General features: G+C 41.2%; 1 protein-coding gene across 8 annotated transcripts in view; it reads right to left on the reverse strand.

Annotated features, from left to right (window-relative positions):
* agap1 (ArfGAP with GTPase domain, ankyrin repeat and PH domain 1) overlaps positions 1 to 10,404 on the reverse strand; it is a 765,714-nt gene that overhangs the window by 322,807 nt on the left and 432,503 nt on the right. The gene's annotated exons all lie outside the window — the stretch shown is intronic.

Genomic DNA, 10,404 nt, shown 5'->3' on the forward strand with positions numbered 1-10,404 from the left:
TGATTGTGAAATCTTCTATCGAATTTTCCCTCAACTTTCCTCTTTCCAAGAAGTTCTCACAACTTCTCAATGTAATCTCTTAATTGATGTTTCTCATCCCTGGAATCATTCTCATAAACCACTAGTGCATTCTCTCTCATGCATCACAACATTCCTCAATGGTGTTGCCCAGAACTGTACACAATGCTCCAGCAGAGGTCTAACTAGTGTACTATCCAAGTTCAGCATAATATTTGTGCTCTTGTACTCTATGTCTCTACTTATGAAGCCTAAAATACTGACTGCTTTACTATCAGTTTTCCCCATTTATCCTGCCTCAATAAACAATTATGCATCTACACTCTCAAGTCTCAAATGTTTTTGCACACCGGTGACAGTAATATTCTTTACTTTATATAGCCTCTCCACATTCTTTACACCAAATGGTATCATAGAGCCATACAGTACAGAAGAGGCCTTTCAGCCCATGGAGTCTATATTACCAGAAACAGACGACTACTGACATGAGTCTCACTTTCTTACACAAGACCCACAGTCTTGCAAGTTATGACATTTCAAGTTTAGTTTAAAAGGTTATGAGGTTTCTTGCATCATCTATCCTCCCAGACAGTGCTTTGCAGATTCCCACCACACCTCTGGGTGAAAACATTTTGCCTCATATCTCTTGCTTTTCAGCTTCAAATTATGCTCCCTTGTTGCTGACCCTGCGAAGAAGAGGAGCAGCTGCTTTCTACTTACCCTGCACATGCCCTTCATAATCTTATCCATCTCTAATCAGATTCCCCCTCAATCTTCTTTGCTCCACAGAAAAAAAACTCGAGCTTTTCCAGCCTTTCTTCATGGCGGAAATGCTCCATTCCAGCCAACATCCTGGTGAACTTCCTTTGCAGTCCCTCCAGGCAACTGCATCCCTCCCATTACGTCACATCTCTCTGCACCTAACTTCATCAGTCACCTTTCCACCCTATCTGCCAACTTCTCAATGTCCTTTTGAAGTTCTACACTGTCCTGCTCACAGTTTACAATTTTTCCAAATCCCATGTCAGCTGCACAAATCTATATCATTTAGATATGAATTGAGAAAAGCAGTGGTCCCGATACAATCTGGAGGGAACTCTACTATGAGTCCTTCTCCAGCCTTGAAACTACCCATTAACTATTACTATTCTTCAGCCATGTTGCTACTGTCCCTTTATTTCATCACTCACAACTTCTCAAAAAACCGTTGCTTGGTTCTGTATCAAACACCTTTTGGAAGTCTATGCACACTACTTGAAGAGCCTTGCCTTTAATAACCCTCCCTTATCTGTACAAAAAGCTCCAGCAAGTTAAGTGCACATGATTTTCTTTTTTAAAATATATGATGACTTTTCACAATCAACCCATATTTTTTCCATGTGCCTGTTAATTCTATCCCAGATAATGATTTCTGGACATTTCCCCATCACATAAGTTAAACCTTTTCTGTAATTGCTGAGCTGACCATTACAACCTTTTTGAACAACTGTGGATTACCTGCAATTCTCCACTTCTCCAGCACCACCCTCCGAAACCAAGGAAGATTGAAATATTACTGTGATTTACACTTTCACTTCCCTCAGTATCCTTGGATGAGACTAATCCAGTCCTGGTGCCTTGTCAAATTTAAATATTGACAGCTTTTGCAATCCTCCTTCTCACCAATTTTAAACTCTTCTAATTGCTGAACTTCCTCTTTTGTCACCATGATCTGGGCAACTTCTGTCACATTGGTGAAGACAGAAGCAAAGTGTTAACTCCTCTCCAAAGGCCTCTTGCCCTCATGTGTAAATCCCCTTTGTGGTCCCGAATTGGCCTGACTCTTCCTTTTACGACCCTTGCTTTTACTCAATAAAAGTTTGACATTTGTTAGATTTACGTCAGTCAGACACTTTAGCATCAATCATCCTAACAGCGCATAACAATAGCTCTAAACTTCCTATGTACATTCCTGAAGCAGCCAACCATACACACTTTGTGACTCTCATTGCGCTTGCCAATACACTGATATGAGAACATCTTGAGGGTACTGAAAAACATAGGGCACCCCTGGGAATACCAGGACACCCCTGTGTCCTGATACAGAAAATTTAATGCAAGTAGTTATCTTTTATCCAAGTTCTGCCCCAATGGTGATACTTTCACAGACAGTAAAAAATAAAAAGCTATCCTTTTAAACACATCTGTTCTTCTTTAAGCATTCTTCCACACATCAATATGCGTAAAATTTCTCATATAGAGTCATAGAGATGTACAGCATGGAAACAGACCCTTCGGTCCAACCTGTCCATACCGACCAGATATCCCAACCCAATCTAGTCCCACCTGCCAGCACCCGGCCCATATCCCTCCAAATCCGTCTTATTCATATACCCATCCAAATGCATCTTAAATGTAGCAATTGTACCAGCCTCCACCACATCCTCTCATTCCATACACGTACCACCCTCTGCGTGAAAAAGTTGCCCCTTAGGTCTCTTTTATATCTTTTCCTCTCTCACCCTAAACCTATGCCCTCTAGTTCTGGACTCCCCAACCCCAGGGAAAAGACTTTGCCTATTTATCCTATCCATGCCCATCATAATTTTGTAAACCTCTATAAGGTACTCCACTTTCAAGGAGCTATGAACCTGCACTCCAAGGTCTCTTTGTTCAGCAGCACTCCCTAGGACCTTACCATTAAGTGTATAAGTCCTGCTCAGATTTGCTTTCCCAAAATGCATTTATCGGAGTTAAACTCCATCTGCCACTTCTCAGCCCATTGGCCCATCTGGTCCAGATCCTGTTGTAATCTGAGGTAACCCTCTTCGCTGTCCACTACACCTCCAATTTTGGTGTCATCTGCAAACTTACTAACTGTACCTCTTATGCTCGCATCCAAATCATTTATGTAAATGTCAAAAAGTAGAGGGCCCAGCACCGATCCTTGTGGCACTCCACAGGTTACAGGCCTCCAGTCTGAAAAATCTAAAAGAGTATTGTGTCCTCAAATCTCCAATGAATGGTGAAAGTTATAAGTTACAACCAGCGAATAAGCAGGTGGGAACAGGCTGACTAAACATCAAATTGGCACAAACTGTCCACACTGCCACTACCTAAATGCCACTGCAATCAAATCACAGGGGGAGAGCTGCCATAGTGTTTGGCTCAGTATAAGTTGGAGTAATGGTGAAGTGATACAGTCGCCGAGCATTGTGATGCAGGTGATGCAAACTTACCAAAACTTTCAAACAAAACATTAAAAGCCAGGCTGTCAACATAAAGAGCTAATGAGAAGTGGCAGAGTGTGACAGTTCCTGAGAGTGATGATTCAGAGGAAAACTGCTGTTCACAGTAGCGGGACACAAGGTAAAACGTATGTACCAGCTTCCATGATTGGGTTTCCTGGTTGGACTATATGAGCATTACTGGTCAATTCAGACAGATACAATCACTGTTTTACATGGAGAAGTGAACCTCCTCACTCCTGAATGGGAACATCCTCATTCAATTTTTTTTCATTCTGCTTCTCCAAGTGTCCCAGATAGCAATGACAGCTATACAGAAGTAGCAGTAGCTCTCCAAAGGGCATTGGTATTCATGAAGGAAAACCATCACGTTTGTCAACTCAGAATACAATCTGGAATTGATCAAAACAAACTGCTTTGGAGTGAATAGCAACTCAGCATCTTAATTTGAAGAAGTGCCTCTGTAGTAACTCTCACCAAGTCCTATATATTCATCACCTTTGTGCTGAGATCTAAACTGGCTTCAGGTTAAGCAATTTTTAAAATTTCACATTCTTTGGTTCAAATTTCACCATGGCCAAGGCTGAACCAGATTCAAAGGTTCTGTATTCCTTCCCTGAACCTCTGCCTCTTTCTTTCTTTAAGACAATCCTTAAAACCTTCCTCTCCTACCAGTCTTTTTATCAATGTTCTAATATTTCTTTATGTTGCTCCATGCCTGTGTCAATAATATTTTGATAAAACATCTTTGTTTTACTGCTTCAAAGGCACTATATAACTAGACTCCAGTACTTAGCCAGCACAACTCCAGATGTTTGCCACCTTCATCAAAGTAGATCTGTCTTCGTGTTTTCCCTGAACTCTAATCTTGCTCAGTTGCATTGGCTTTTCAAGCCTCACTAACTGAGCTGCACTGAAGCATTATTGCCCGCAGGCTTTGTCTGAGCTGCTCACAGCTTCCGCCAACAGAGCCAACAATTTGCCAACTTTCTCACGTCTTAAGGACTGGTGTGTTCTTAAGTGAACAGCCCAATTTCTTCCTTGAAGGACTACGTCAAAGATACATGGGGAGGTGGCAGATGGATTCACCCACAAATATCCTCAAATTGACTGTGAAAATTAAGAGAAAAATCACTCCCTTGAATGGAACAGGTGGAATTGGTGAGGACAGTTCCTCCAGTCTCAGGATGGATCTCCCCAGAACTTATTGCTGACAACAATGTGGATAGCAAACCCATATTTCTGGTCATGAGGAAGTCACTGGGAGTCAGGCATGGGGCGATGGGGGGAAAAGAAGGTTTGCACACAGCTGGTGAGAACTGTCATTGACCAAGATATGGGTATTGTGTGCAGACTTAAATGTAAGGACCTCCTGCTGGTTCTGAGCAAAAGTAGCAGTGGGTGCATTTTGGATGAGAAGAAGGTGGCTGCAAGAGTATTGAGGAAGGGAGCTGCAAGTGGTGAGATTGCAATACTGGGGTGGGGGCTACAGCGAGAGCAATATGGTAGAAGGAAGCTATATATGAGATGAGAGGAAAGGAGGCATGGAGGGCAGTTGGAGGAGGGAGGTTGTACTGCAGAGAGAACAATTTTAAAACTGTCAACAAAGGAATACTCAGCTGATATGAAAGAAACCTCAACTCTGAGATAATTAATTTCTTGCAAATGAATGTAGAATCTCTAGTTTAGGGCTGCCTAAGTTCAGGAGTTACTACACTAGTAGCTCTAGTCTACTGTACTATTAGTTCTTGGAAAAAGAAATTAGTGGACTCTACAGTAACAAACACTGTCAATTGGTAAATACAAATGGAGATTGGAACTTGATGCAGCAAACAGGATTCGGATTAAAATATTCCAGCTTTGTGCATGTGCAATGGAAACATTTCAGCTGTAGCCTTTGTAATTTGCAGAAGGTGTGTTTAGAATGGTAGCGTGGTGTGTGTATAAGTATGTCAACTATTTTGAATAATAAATCAAAGGTTATCTTGACCTAATTTAAATGCTAATGTGTCTAGGAAATAATGCATGCCTTGTATTCTGTGGCTTTAACTTTAATTGAAAATTGATAATTGAGGATTGATAATTGATAAATCATATTAATTCTGCTTGCGTAGAAATGCAAATATCCCATATGTCAGGGCAAATGGAGAAGACATTGCTACTATGTGACTGTATTATTTATAAAATGAGTTAGTGATACTGAAAATGTAGCCTCAAAACCAAAAAGTCACCCTCAAAAATCAAGTAGTAGCCCTTGAGAAAATCTCAAGAGAACTCAAAGAAAAGTTTTTTTATTTCAAAAATATACTTTATTCATAAAATTATTTGGATCTCTATACAATTGGTCATGCCATTCTTGTGCACACATTACATTGCTTTACATACAGACATCGAAATTTATTTTTCATATATACAAGCCTGTACATTTACTATCCAGCTCTTCTGCTGAGGTGTCAGCGGAGCCCAAATGACTGGGTGACCTTCTTAGGCAGGCAATGTTACACAGTGGTCTTTCCCCACCGCGCCTTGGCGGCAGCTGCCCCAACATGTAGTCCTGGACCTTGGAATGTGCCAGTCTGCAACACTCAGTCGGGGTCAACTCCTTCAGCTGGAAGATCAACAGGTTTCGGACAGACCAAAGAGCGTCTTTCACCCAGTTGATGTTCGTCTCGGTATGCATCCCGGGAAACAGACCGTAGAGCACGGAGTCCTGCGTCACAGCGCTACTCGGGACGAACCTTGACAAACACCACTGCATTCCTCTCCAGACTTCTTCTGCATAGGCACAATCCAGAAGGAGATGTGTGACAGTCTCGTCCCCCCTGCAGCTGCTTCGAGGGCAGCGTGCGGTGCGGCAGAGAGTCCGGGCGTGCATAAAGGATCTCACAGGCAGAGCACTTCTCACCACCAGCCAAGCCATGTCTTGGTGCTTGTTAGAAAGTTCTGGTGATGAGGCATTCTGCCAAATGACTTTGACAGTCTGCTCGATAGGATCCGCCCTCTCCTTTTCCTGAAGGGTCTCAAGGACACTACGTGCTGACCACTTCCATGGATCTGTGGTCAAAGGTGTTTTTCTTCATAATAGAAAAGTTATTTTGACCCCTGCTGCATAACAGCTAAAAATAAACACTCCAGCCTGGGTCTGCCCCTGTTCAACTAAACCATTTTCATGGAACCATTGTTCAGTAACACCTGAACTGTTCTGATTGATCTATCAGAAAAAAATGGCCTTAAGCCTCTTCCCTATCACATGGCGGAATCAAGTGCTGCCATGTAAAACTCAAGGTTCTGTGGAAGTTACATTCTGACAGAATGTTGGAAATGGATTTCATTACAGGAAGGACACTGCGTTCCCTAACAGAGGTTAATGGTGCTGTACAAAATATCTGGAAACTCTTTTCTACTAAGCATAAAATTACATGCTTACACTGGGGAGAATTACAAAACAGTGCAAATGAATCTCTTGCACACATGCCTGAAATAGGGCCAATGCCCCTAGAATGGGTGCTGATGCAGATTATGTCTGTGCCATATGTCAGCAGCCTGCATGCAGGAACTGAGAGTTCGCAGTCCAGTCTGCCAGGGTGAAATTATTGCTGAATGCAGCTCACAATGCCAGGCATACTGAGGGTAAAAAAAGAAAATAATGGGCTGTTAACCATTCCCCTGCTAGAATATTCGGTTTGTGAAAAGCAGAAACTTATACAGTGTAAGATGCACCAGTTTTAATTAAACATTTGACTCCCATAATTCACAGCCTCCTTTGTAAGGGTTAAGTGCTCAAGTCTCAGTGGGTTGGCTCCTGATCATTATCCAATATTGCCACTGTGAAATGAGAGGACATCTGGTGAATCCGGGATCTATCCTGGATACAACACACTCTACAGCAAGTTGGCTCACATTCAAAGAATGACTGCTTGGGTTAAGTGCTTGAGAATTGCTAGTACTTTAGCAACAGCACAATGAAGCAAAAGCCATCATTAGGAGCAGAGTGGGGGGGTGGGGGAGGAAAGTGAGGGACATCATTAAAATATGATGCATCTACAATGTCTGCTTTAAGGGGGTCTGGCAGTGATCCTTCAATTTACAGATCTTGTTTTTAGTCTCTAAGACATGGAGCAATATAAGAAGAATTTTTCTGCTTAGAGTAAAGAAGGTTAATAAGGGGAAATTTTAGACAGACATTTAAAACTAGATCAAGTCGTAATAAACCAGATAGGGAGAAGCTGTTTTCACTAGATGGATAAGTAACCAGAAGGGACAGATTTAAGGTAATAGGAAAAAGAACCAAGTAGCAGATGAGGAGATTTTGTTGAGTAGCATATTATGATGATCTGGAATGTGCTTCCTCCATCTGTTCATTCAAATTATTTTATACATACTGCTTTTGCATCTGATCTGTACAAGGAGCCTGTCACAGTGCCAATGTCATTGATAGTAATATATATCAGAAAAGAAGCATACTCCAGTACCCCTTACATCAGAAGCACTATCATTACCTGCACGAAGATGGTATTTCTAATTGTGACAGTAGTGAAAATTGGGACCCAAGCTCATGAAGAGCACTAAATAAATCAAAGTTTTCATTCTTTCTCAGTTTTCTCCTTCCACTCCCTGAAGGTTTTCTGAACAGTGGCATCAATACCTCACCATTGTTTACATGCGCATATAAGACATAAATGCCAGCAGGTTACTTAACTACACAGATGTCACCTTCTAGTCCTGTACATGCAAGCTCTGTTGATCCAAATTTCCTAGCAATGTTTATTCAAGATCAAGAGCAGGACATTGGCTAAATTTTGTCTACCTTTAATTCAAGCACTTCACTGCAGTCCAACTACAACTCAAGGTGCAAAAACAGAAGTTGCTGAGAGTCCTGAGAAGGGTCACTGGACCCAAAATGTTACTTTTAATTTCTCTTCCGAGAGGTTGTCTAACAACTTCTGTTTTTGTTTCTGATTTAGAGCATCCGCAGCTCTTTTGGTTTTTACATCTCAAGGTGATTTGACATAGATAATCGAGTGACTATGAAATCATAAGGGTAAGAAAGACTAGGACATGCAGGCAAATACCCATGGAAAGTGACTTAACCTTCTCTCTCTAAACATTCATTAAATACAGCCACTATTACATCACCGAACAGGTGAGTTTCGAAGGTATACTTCAAATTCAGAAAGGTTTCAAAAAATACAATGCCAGCTTCCACTTTAATGCTGTTTAATAGCTTTGGGATTGATGGCAAGATTTTTTGGCTATGTTTACATGTTATTTTGAAGCATCTGTGTCCCTTTATTTTATGCATGAAAAAGAATTAGTATTGTCAATTTTTATGAAAGCCTATTTTCAATTCATTTCATTTCATAAGCTTTACTCTAAGATGTAATCCGAGAGTAAATGCCACGATTCTGTTGGCATAGCAACGCTTGAACAGTATGCTTTGAGTAGGTTACACAAAGCTCAGCTTCAACAATCCCGTTATGTACTGCTAGGTTTGTTGCTACATGATTCATAATGGTGGTCTTTACAGTCACAAGTCACATAGATCCCTCTATGACTCACTTCTATTTAATAACTGCAATCATCTCCAACCCTACAACTCTTCAAAATGTCTGGCATTTTGCACGTCCCCAATTTTCACTGCCTCACCAATGGCAGCCGTCTCCTTACAGCAGTCTACTCTGAGCTCTGGAATTTCCTCCCTATACCTCTAATTCTTTTGCCTCCTTGAAGAGGCTTCTTAAAAGCTACCTCTTTAACCAAGCTTTCACCACCTGAACTATTCGTTTACTGTGCAGGGGGTATCACATTTTAACATATATAGATGTCTTCATCATCTGCCCATGGAGCACCTTGGTAAATTATGTAGTTTATAGACACTGTAAAAGTGCAAGTTGTTGTTGTCAGATCTGGTTCTTAACCAGGCTTATAATCAATTCAATCTGCTGATGGGAAATTTCATTTCTGGTTTAGTGCCATGTTCGCTTAGAAAAGCAGTAACAAAAACATAAATAGAAGCTGGAGAAAGCTAGTGTATATCTTGGATGCAAAAGAGGTTCATGGTGTGAAAATTCTTATGTTATTCCCCATGACACAAGAAATAGAATGTGGGTAACCTGGTATTGAAAAATTTAATCAAGCATTTATTACAGTTCACTGCAATAAACAAACAATAGATCACACAAACTGTCAGAGTTAGTGTGGGGCTATTTGGTCATGGAGAATATTATGCATCATGCTTCAAGCTACCCCAGATTAAAATGAAGATTGCAACATTTGTACTGTCAGGACACATGTTATGATACAATGATAATATCATAAGCATGATTCTTAAAAGATATACTGACAGTGACAGTGAGACATAACACACATGCCATTGGACCTTTCAACCCTGCTCGGCTATTCAGTAAGATCTTCCATCTGCTATCTCCACTCTACCAGCCTCCATTATCCATTTATCCCTTCATATGCTTTTGTACCCAAAATTTCATCGACCTGCGTTGAATACAGAAAATGACTCAGCATCTGCAGCTCTTCAGTACAGACTCTGAATGATTCACAGTCCTTTGAGTGAAGAATCTCAGATCTAAATGGTTAAGGAAAAACATGAAGAAATAAAAAGAAACTCTTTTTAAGAAATAACTCAGAGTCATAGAGTCATAGAGATGTACAGCATGGAAACAGACCCTTCGGTCCAACCCGTCCATGCCGACCAGATATCCCAACCCAATCTAGACCCACCTGCCAGCAACCGGCCCATATCCCTCCAAACCCTTCCGATTCATATACCCATCCAAATGCCTCTTAAATGTTGCAATTATACCAGCCTCCACCACTTCCTCTGGCAGCTCATTCCATACATGTATCAATCTCTTTATGACAAAGTTGCCCCTTAGGTCTCTTTTATATCTTGCCCCTCTCACCCTAAACCTGTGCCCTCTAGTTCTGGACTCCCTGACCCTAGGGAAAAGACTTTGCCTATTTATCCTATCCATGCCCCTCATAATTTTGTAAACCTCTATAAGGTCACCGCTCAGCCTCCGACACTCCAGGGAAAACAGCCCCAGCCTGTTCAGCCTCTCCCTATAGCTCAAATCCTTCAATCCTGGCAACATCCTTGTAAATCTTCTCTGAACCCTTTCAAGTCTCACAACATCTTTCC

Source organism: Chiloscyllium plagiosum, chromosome 7 (genome assembly GCF_004010195.1).
Source record: "Chiloscyllium plagiosum isolate BGI_BamShark_2017 chromosome 7, ASM401019v2, whole genome shotgun sequence".
NCBI lineage: Eukaryota > Metazoa > Chordata > Chondrichthyes > Orectolobiformes > Hemiscylliidae > Chiloscyllium > Chiloscyllium plagiosum.